The following is an 8,595-nucleotide window of genomic DNA, read 5'->3' as shown; positions in this document are numbered from 1 at the left end:
GCAGCTTCAGTGCTGAAAGCTGCACTCTGGTTGCTATAGGCAACAAAATGATCTTACTGTGAGGCGATTATCATAAATGAGGCCTCAGTTACTTCTGCAGTGGCTATAGGCAGCTAGAATGATCTTACTGTGAGGCACTCTTCATAAATGAGGCCCCAGTTCCTTCTGCAGCAGCTGTAGGAAACAAGAACGATCTTACTGTGAGGCAATCTTCATAAACAAGGCCCCATTTACTTCTGCAGTAGCTATAGGCAACCAGAATGCTCTTACTGTGAGGCGATTTTCATAAATGAGGCCCCAGTTCCTTCTGCACTGGTTGTTGATGGCCATTACTATAATTACAGACTTTGAGTGAGTTATTAGGGTGCCCTACCTTAGTGACTATATGGTTGCTGCCCTTTTAAGAGACTGGGTGCCGCGGCTTTAATTCTTTAAAAGCCTCCCAAATTCGTAGTCCTTTCAGTGCCCACCAGATGGGAGCCCCGATTTATGAGATATGTTTGGCATGTGAGCTTAGACCCTTCTTCCCCCATTATATTGAGGCCTAAGTCCTGCCCTGCACCTTCCTGATCACACCCTAGGAGCCGTACAGCCTCTGCCTCCAGACTGAGCAACTCCTACCCTTTTACAATAATATGCAATTGCTATTTCTGCTTGCACTGCTTTGAAAGCGCACAACAGATCGATTCCTTGAAGCCGCCATTTTTCTACTTCAGAGCCATTTCACGCCTTCGGCAATTTCCGGCATTTTCCGTCGCTTTCCGTGCACGTTTGGAGCAGTGGGCGTGTCCTGTAGAACTCGGCTTTTTCCGGAGAGGTGGCGCAGGGTGACGTCAGCGCTCCGGAGCGCCCCGAGTATAAAAGGAGGGAGAGCCGCGGCCGCAGCGCTCAGACGAAGATCCGGAGAGTAGGAGTGAGGAAGCTGGAGTGCAAAACGCCCTCAGAACTGGTGAGGCCGCACCCCTCTGCCCCATTCCTGCGCCCCCCGAACACCACACAGTGCCACCCTCCCTGCGAATGCTTGCATTTAACCCCTCCATGCCCGGGGCTGCTGCTGCTTTAATGCTTTAACCCCCTCCCCCCCATAGACCCAGCAATATAGGAATATTCCGCTGTAATAAATCTGTAGCCCAATTTGCAACTACTATATAATTGTGCATTAATTTCCTAAATAAAATTGTTCCTATTCGCGACGTCCTGTGCGTCGGATTGGTCGATCGCTGCGTCTATGGCGGTATCGCTGCGTCTATGGCGGTATCGCCCCTCGATCGCTGCGTCTATGGCGGTATCGCCCGTCAATCGCGTCTATGGCGGTATCACCCCTCGATCGCTGCGTCTATGGCGGTATCGCCCGTCAATCGCGTCTATGGCGGTATTGCCCCTCGATCGCTGCGTCTATGGCGGTATTGCCCCTCAATCGCTGCGTCTATGGCGGTATCGCCCGTCAATCGCGTCTATGGCGGTATTGCCCCTCGATCGCTGCGTCTATGGCGGTATTGCCCCTCGATCGCTGCGTCTATGGCGGTATCGCCCCTCGATCGCTGCGTCTATGGCGGTATTGCCCCTCGATCGCTGCGTCTATGGCGGTATTGCCCCTCGATCGCTGCGTCTATGGCGGTATTGCCCCTCGATCGCTGCGTCTATGGCGGTATTGCCCCTCGATCGCTGCGTCTATGGCGGTATTGCCCCTCGATCGCTGCGTCTATGGCGGTATTGCCCCTCGATCGCTGCGTCTATGGCGGTATTGCCCCTCGATCGCTGCGTCTATGGCGGTATCGCCCGTCGATCGCTGCGTCTGGCGGTTTCGCCACGATATGCGGATTGATCGGATATATCGACTATGTCCCCCCCCCCCCCCCTTCTTCTGTTTATTTATATAAACATTTCGTATTCTTTTTGCTACATTGTTGCATCGTTACTTCCTGGAAAGGGTTACCGGCTTGTAATACGCTTTTATTATGGCCACGATCACAAATGACGCCATTGTTGCTGATGCTGCCCCCGTTCTGTGCTCCCACCCTATAGTAAAGCCCCCTTTATCAATGACAGGGATGGGGGGGGGTGTACGGAATAAGGCGTGTGGTGCCCTTTAAATATCTCGCTTTCCCATGTAAACACTCCTATTTCCATCCCATACCCTCCCTGCCGCATACATTTTTAATCCTGTTACCAAGGCTGCTGGGAGAGCGTTTAACCCCTACCCTGCCGGCCGCTTCTGGTGTCGCATTGTTGCCTCCGCACGCCGCGTTCTGCGTTGGGTGTAGTCGGGCGTTAGCTTCATCAGGAATGTCATTCAGGAAAAATCTGATCCCTGTCATTTCCTGGGACAAGGACCTTCTCCGGATTGAACTCTTAGCACCCGCCCACCCAGATGCGTCCTCTGACCCCCCCACCCCCCCCCCCTGGGAATATGAGGATTTTATTGCACCAAGGTCATTGTGCTTGGCTGTGTGATGCTTCATTTCTATTCATCTCTATCCACCCATGCATAAAAAGATATTGGTTTCAAAGCTACAACCCTCAGCACGCCCTAACTACTGGGTATGCTGGGACTTGTAGTTTTGCAATAGCTGGAGACTTCTATGGAACCATCTTGCTTTAAAATGTATATTTTGGACATTGTTAACATGGCAATTGCATAACTAGCAACACCCTAATATATATTTTGCGTCCTGTTTAAAGAAATCTGTCACCTAATCTGAGAGCAGCATAATGTAGGGGCAGAGATCCTGATTCCAGCGATGTATCACTTACTAGGTTGTGTTTTGCCGTTACAATAAAATCAGTGTTTTATCAGCAGGAGAGTATCACAACTGGACTAGGTGTCTTGTGCCTCCTAGTTCAACCACACCCCCCACCACTAACTGGCAGCTTCCAACCAATCAGTGATGTAGGTGGGGTTATTCTGAGTGCAGCATTCTAAGGGTATGTGCGCACGTTGCTTTTTACCTGCTTTTTACCTGCTTTTTTGCTGCTTTTTCTTCTGCGCTGTTTAATGCCAAAATGGATGTGTTCTTCTATTCAAGCAAAGTCTATGGGAATTTGGGTTTCTTGTTCACACTATGTTGTTCAAAATGCTCCTTTTTGTGGCAGAACTTTGGTCAAAAACTCAGCTTTGCAGTGCAAAACCCAAATGGCAAAAACAATTGACATGTTGCTTCTTTGAAAAGCTGAGTTTTTGACCAAAGTTCTGCCTCAAAAAGGAGCATTTTGAACAACATAGTGTGAACAAGAAACCCAAATTCCCATAGACTTTGCTTGAATAGAAGAACACATCCATTTTGGCATTAAACAGCGCAGAAGAAAAAGCAGCAAAAAAGCAGGTAAAAAGCAGGTAAAAAGCAACGTGCGCACATACCCTAAGCCCTGCTAGATGTGCAGCAGAGTAAACTGTGATTGTATCCAAAGGACAGCAAACAGCTCAGTAAGTGACACATCACTGGAATCAGAGTCTCAGCCCCTACACTGGGCTGCTTAGAGTAGTGTTGATAATCTCCTGCAAATTAAACATGATTTTATCATTACAGGACTACTTGGCTGCTGCAGGTAGTCCAGCATATTCATGAGCTCTGTATAACTGCAGCAGAGAAAACATTGATTTTAGAAACCGCTCAGTAAGTGACACATTGCTGGAATCAGGGTCTCAGCCCCTACACTGGGCTGCTTACTGTAGTGTTGATAAAATCTGTTTAATCAGCAGGAGATTATCACTACAGGACTACTTGGCTGTTGCAGATAGTCCAGCATATTCATGAGCTCTGTATAACTGCAGCAGCTCAGTAAGTGACACATCGCTGGAATCAGGGTCTCTGTCTCTACAGATGGGGGAGCAAAAGCCTGGTGACAGATTCCCTGTAAAGAGCAGGAGGGCGATATATGTTCCCCATCATTGTTGGTAGCCATTTGTGTAACCCCTGACGGGATGCAGATGGTACCATGGTTTTGGTAGGGCGTTGCTAGTCTTGCAATTTTCCTAAAGTGGCGCTGTTGATTTTCGGAGCAGTGCATGGTCTCGGTCCGGTGAATTCGGCATCATCTAACCCTGTGTGTGGAGTTTATTTCTCGCCATGCACACATGCCCTGCATAGTAAGGATTCCAGGCATGCCCTGATATGTGCGCTCGGCCGGCTGCCCTCAGTGTGTGACCCTCATCTGCTCCGTCTTGGCAAGTGCTTAAGTTTACTCCAGTGTCTAGTCTTACACGACACTAACGCAATTCAATGAAAGGTACTACCCTCAGATATGCCAATGGAGGGGAAGCGCATTACCCCTTTAAGGACCACAAAGTGTCATGGCAGGTGAATAAAGTTGCATTAAGACTCGCAACAATGTTGCAAAAACATCGAACTTCTCCGGAACGTTCTTGTTGCGATTCCATTCACCCGCCTTACATAGCGGCATAGTCATTTTTATCTGTGCAGCCAAAGTTGCCGTATAGCCCCGTACTAAATGGTTAATATGTCCACTCTGGAAAAGCTGAGTAGCCGATATGGCCACCATTCAACCCTTGCACCATTTGGTCACCCAGGTTTCCCAAAAGGACTCCGGTCAAGCTGGATTACAGCCATTATAGCCTTTGGAAAAGTTGGATGACCACTTTATGTTCTTTGTCACCCAGCTTTCCCAGAATCAGTATACATCTCCAAAGTTGCTGTATAGCCCCATCGTAAACAGTTAATATGTCCTTGTCCAGTCTGGAAAAGCTGAGTAGCCGATATGGCCACCATTAACCCTTGCACCATTTGGTTTCCCAAAAGGACTCTGGTCAAACTGAATCGCTGTCATTATAGCCTTTGGGAAAGCTGGATGACTGTGATTTCCTTTGTCACCCAGCTTTCCGAGAATCGGTATACATCACCAAAATTGCCCTATAGCCCCATCCTAAATGGTTAATATGTTATTGTCCATTCTGGAAAAGCTGAGTAGCCGATATGGCCACCATCCTTACACGCATTGGTCATCCAGGTTTCCCAAAAGGGCTCCGGTCAAGCTGGATCGCAGCCATTATAGCCTTTGGGAAAGCTGGATGACCATTTTATGTTTTGTCACCCAGCTTTCCAAGAATCAGTATACATCTCCAAAGTTGCCCTATAGCCCCATCCTAAATGGTTAATATGTTATTGTCCATTCTGGAAAAGCTGAGTAGCCGATATGGCCACCATCCTTACACGCATTGGTCATCCAGGTTTCCCAAAAGGGCTCCGGTCAAGCTGGATCGCAGCCATTATAGCCTTTGGGAAAGCTGGATGACTGTGATTTCCTTTGTCACCCAGCTTTCCCAGAATCAGTATCCATCTCAAATGCTGAAAAATGGAGCCAAGAACGTAGCAACGGACAGATCATCCTGTGCTACGTTCTTGGCTCCATTTTTAGGCATTTTGGAGATGTATACCCCGGGGGGGGGGGGGGGGGATCATTCAGCATGACCATTTTTTTCTTTCCTTTCTATTGTAATCCATGGTCATCTTGTTAGGTGCTGCCGTCCCTTTAAAAGTGAGTGTGCATCCCAGAAACAACCTAATTATGCAGCAAAGTTAACTCTAGTAATTTCCCGAGGGAGCGCGGTAGATTGCTAATGAGTCCGGATAGCGGGCGCCGTGCCAGCGTGTAAAGTGGACCATCCTGGCAAACCTAGATGATGGCGCCCCGCAGAGACGTGAGCGACAATGTGATCTCTGGTGACAATGACCTGTCCTGTTTTTAAAGGGGTAGACTTGTCTGTGTGGCGCCATGTTGTCCCTGCGTAAGATCAGAGTCCAGGTACCCGGGTGTGCCGTGCTTGCAGTGATGGGTTTTTGCACCTCTGTATTTTCTTTTCCCCCTTTTTTGGGGGGTGAGTGGGGTGTGACTTTTATATTGTGTGGTCTTGGCGTGGCTCTATACTCTATTTGCATGCGTCACTGAGCTCATTGCTTTTCTACATTGATGTGTTGCGTTATTATTGAATAATGGGAGTACATTAAGGACGTGGTCAGAATTATGCAAGCCAAATAATGAGAGTTTGTTCTTATTTAGGATCTTTAAATTCTGACCCTGGGAAAGTTGGGTGGCTACCAAAATACCTCCATTACGTGCTCACCGAGCTTTCTCAGGCCCCTATGCAGCAGCTTTGCCTTGCTGGGTGTATATTGGTCACATTTGACATTCAGGGCTGTAGGAAAGCTGTGTGCGCGTTATAACGGAAGCATGAGAATGGCGGACTGGAATGAGTAATCCAATAATGGAGGTTTGCATTGTAGTTTTCCGGGTGTGGTGCAAAGAGGTAAAATGGCACTGCAAGAGCTTATATAGGAGCTTTAAATTCTGATCCTGGGAAAGTTGGGTGGCTATCAAAATACCTCAATTACCTGCTCACCCAGCTTTCTCAGGCCCCATTGCAGCAGCTTTGCCTTGCTGGGTGTATATTGGTCACATTTGACATTCAGGGCTGTAGGAAAGCTGTGTGCGCGTTATAACGGAAGCATGAGAATGGCGGACTGGAATCAGTAATCCAATAATAGGAGGTTTGCATGTAGTTTTCTGGGTGTGGTGCAAAAAGAGGTTGAAATATGGCTCGGTGCAAGAGCTTATCAAGGAGCTTTAAATTCTGATCCTGGGAAAGTTGGGTGACTACTAAAAGACCCCAATTAAGTTCCTACAGGGGTGGTCACCCAGCTTTCTCAAGCGCCTGTGCAGCAGTTTTTGTTGCATGAAATGTATATTGGTCACATTTGCCATTCAGGGCTGTAGGAAAGCTGTGTACGAGTTATAATGGAAGCATGAGAAATGGCGGACTGGAATGAGTAACCCAATAGGAGGAGGTTTGCATTGTAGTTTTCAGTGTGTGGTGCTGCAAAAAAAGGTTAAATATCCAGATGTGCAAGAGCTTATCTAGGAGCTTTACATTCAGATCCTGGAAAAGTTGGGTGGCTACCAAAAGACCTACAGGGGTGATCACCCAGCTTTCTCAGGCCCCTGTGCAGTAGCTTTCCCTTGCGGGTTGTATATTGGTCACATTTGCCATTCAGGGCTGTAGGAAAGCTGTGTGCGCGTTATAATGGAAGCATGAGAATGGCGGATTAGAATCAGTAACCAATAATGGGAGGTTTGCATTGTAGTTTTCCGGGTGGTACAAAAAAAGAGGTGAAATATGGCACGGTGCAGACTGAAAAGGGCTCTGAAGCGGTCAGGACATGCTGGGAGTTGTAGTGTCCCAGCAGCGTGCAGCAGGTTTAGTAGAAAGGGGCCTTATATTAAGACTCGGGCTCGTCAGATAAGATGCCCTGGTTCTGATGCAGCAGAGTAGAAGGTGCGGCATCTGGCACTGTCGGACTGGCTTAGTATAGGGAGGTTCTGCAGTTCTCGGGGCGGGATTGGGATCTCCGCAGACGCTGACTGCTGGTCTCTGCACCAGAATGTTCTGTAATAAACAGTGCATGCTGATGTAGCAGAGCTGAATATGTCACCTAACCTTTAGCTCCATCTCTTATTCATTGTGATGAATTAATGGTGTTTTCTGCAGATTAAATGTCTATTTACATGTAGCCAATCCAATCAAATATTATCTGGCGTGCAATGGGCTTTAAAGGGTTATTCCCATCTTTATAAATGGGTATATTGTCAGATGCAACTTTGCTTATTAAAAAATTTCATCCATTCGTGAGATATTAACACTTTAGTTCATAGCTTTGTTGCCTTGGAAACCGACCACCACTGAGCATGCACACAGAGCTTACAAGCTCTTTTCTATTCATCTTGACAGCACTGCTTTTAAGCTTGCCAGGATTGCTGGAGCGCGCTGTTGTCTCCTAATCCCGGTCACCTTCAGTGTAGTGTTTACAAGCTAGACAGCAGTGGTGGTCGGTCTCCAAGGCAACGCGTTGTAAACATAAGTGTGAATATCTCTAATGCCTGCAAATTATAAACGTGTTGCACTTTCTGGCAATATATATCTATGAAGGTGGGGATAACCCTTTAAGTGACAAACTCGACTCTGCTTCATCTTGCAAGCACTGCTGTATAACGGCCATTTTGTATCCTTTCCCTCAGATGTGACGGTAGTGCCTTCTGTAAAATGGCCACTTGTGTTAGGAGTCGGTGAGGGACCTTCCCAATGGAGAGGCCATGCTTTTCTTTAGCAAGCGATTTTACTAGGCCCGACCACTGGCTGCAACCTTGAAGTGACCCTATCCGCCCCGCTCCTCGCATCGTCTTGGGCCGCCAAGATGGAGCCGCAGAGCTGGTTTTCTCCAATTTGCATCTTCACACATGTAATAAGCACATGTAGAAGTAGTCAGTGACTAAGCGGAGCAGCATAGTGTTCTCTGTTATCAGCCACTTCAGGCGTTACTGGGAGTAGGGACAGGGATGTCACCATCCAATATGGCCGCCATTATGGTTGGGCTCTCTCCCAACTTTCTAGAGTTCTGAATGGCAAATTGTCCCTCAAGGCTCAAGATTAGATGGAGGCCGATATGGTTCCTCTCTAACTCTCTGAGCAGAGTGACAAGCCTAATGCCAACAGGAGATATCACTGAAGTGTGTATGGGCACAACAGCAAGAGGGGAGGCTGCGAGAGATGTAATGGCGGCCTTGTTTGTTGTCACTAACTTTAGG

The 8,595-nt window shown here is 47.7% G+C and overlaps 1 protein-coding gene across 1 annotated transcript in view; it reads left to right on the top strand.

Moving 5' to 3' along the window:
- Window positions 1-848: 848 nt before the first annotated feature.
- Window positions 849-8,595, top strand: part of SPTAN1 (spectrin alpha, non-erythrocytic 1) — a 49,503-nt gene continuing 41,756 nt past the window's right edge. The window contains 1 exon segment of the mRNA XM_075324693.1: window positions 849-949. The gene's annotated coding sequence lies outside the window, so the exon portion shown is untranslated.

Source organism: Anomaloglossus baeobatrachus, chromosome 9 (assembly GCF_048569485.1).
Source record: "Anomaloglossus baeobatrachus isolate aAnoBae1 chromosome 9, aAnoBae1.hap1, whole genome shotgun sequence".
Taxonomy (NCBI): domain Eukaryota; kingdom Metazoa; phylum Chordata; class Amphibia; order Anura; family Aromobatidae; genus Anomaloglossus; species Anomaloglossus baeobatrachus.
Note: the sequence above shows the minus strand (reverse complement) of the source record. Positions and strands in the feature narration are given on the sequence as shown.